Here is a 1,469-nt window from a genome sequence, read left to right as displayed (position 1 = left end):
CACTTATGGTAATTACCTTGAACACTATTAATTAGCCCATCAATAAATAGATTAAGCGAAGTGAGATATGATAATGGAACAAACCTATTATTTAGGAGTCTTCCCAGCATTGCCTGTTGTCACATAATGGAGACTGCATAGACAAAAGATCATAAGGATCACCAGGACTGTGTCATTCCTACATATATCCCCACACTGTTTCCTTTAAAAGAGGAGCTGGGAAACCCCAAAATCTGTCTCTCTTTTTTTAGACAGCCTGCATTCTCCCTTGAATATGTATCTGCTTTCCTATATAAATCTTTGTCTGTGCCTCTGATGGGCATGTGCTGAAATTGTTTTCCTTCCTGTACCCCAAGGACCCCATTTGTCCTGCATCAAGTTAACTGCCTCTCTGGGAACTCCTTGGAACTTCTCCTGTGACATCTTATCTCTGGTGACATATCCATGTAAAAATGTTTACATGGTATTTGTCCAAGTGTTCATTTGTTCTCACTCGATTTCCATCTCCGTTAACCAGAGAATGAGCAGTGTATCTGAGCATTCACTGGGATTTCTGTGTGTGTGAAAACCATCAGCGAAAACTTCAGAGAAGACATGGAAGGAATGGAAGCAGAACTGAGTCTCAGACCAATGGAGAGATCTGGAAAAGTGGATAATTAATGAAAGGCAATATTATTTGGAAGAATGTGGCCAAGACAGAACTCAGGGCACAGAGACTGGCCTGGATGGAGCACAGCGGTTGGTTAGAAGCAGTGGTTGAGTAGGGAAATGCAAGGCTGATCACAGTAGATCCATACTGAGTGACCAAAGTTGACACTTAAATAGAAATTGATTGGTGGAGGGGGTGAGCAGAGGGAGATGGTATCTGTGAATTCTGTTCATGATTTAGGTTTAAGTCCCAGATCACCACCTTCTAACTAGCAAATGTCTTCACCCTTCAAAGTTGGCTTTCTCCTTTCTTTTTTTTTTAATATTTATTTTTTAGTTGTAGATGGACACAATACCTTTATTTTATTTTTAAAATTTTTTTTAGTTGCAGTTGGTACAATATCTTTATTTATTTATTTGTTTTTATGTGGTGCTGAGGATTGAACCCAGTACCTCACACATGCAAGGCAAGTGCTCTACCGCTGAGCTACAGTCCCAGCCCCTTTATTTATTTTTATATGGTGCTGGGATCGAACCCAGGGCTTCACACATGATAGGCGAACGCTCTTCCACTGAGCCACAACCCCAGCCCCTGCTTTCTCCTTTCTGCTTTTCCTCATATTTTTGGTTATGGTGCAGATTCATTGAGATAATGTATGTATAGTGCTTGGCAAGTAGATGCTCTAAATTTGTATTTCTCACTCTGTTCTTTTAACCTCTCTGCTTTCCTTCTTTCCTTCTTCTAGTAGTAGTAGAGCCTGGTTGTTTTTCCAGAAATCAACCCTTCCAACCATGTGATTCTACAAGGGGCAAATCATATT

The sequence above is a fragment of the Ictidomys tridecemlineatus genome, chromosome 7 (genome assembly GCF_052094955.1).
Source record: "Ictidomys tridecemlineatus isolate mIctTri1 chromosome 7, mIctTri1.hap1, whole genome shotgun sequence".
Taxonomy (NCBI): Eukaryota; Metazoa; Chordata; class Mammalia; order Rodentia; family Sciuridae; genus Ictidomys; species Ictidomys tridecemlineatus.
The sequence above is the reverse complement of the archived record's forward strand: the minus strand, read 5'-3'. Positions refer to the sequence as shown.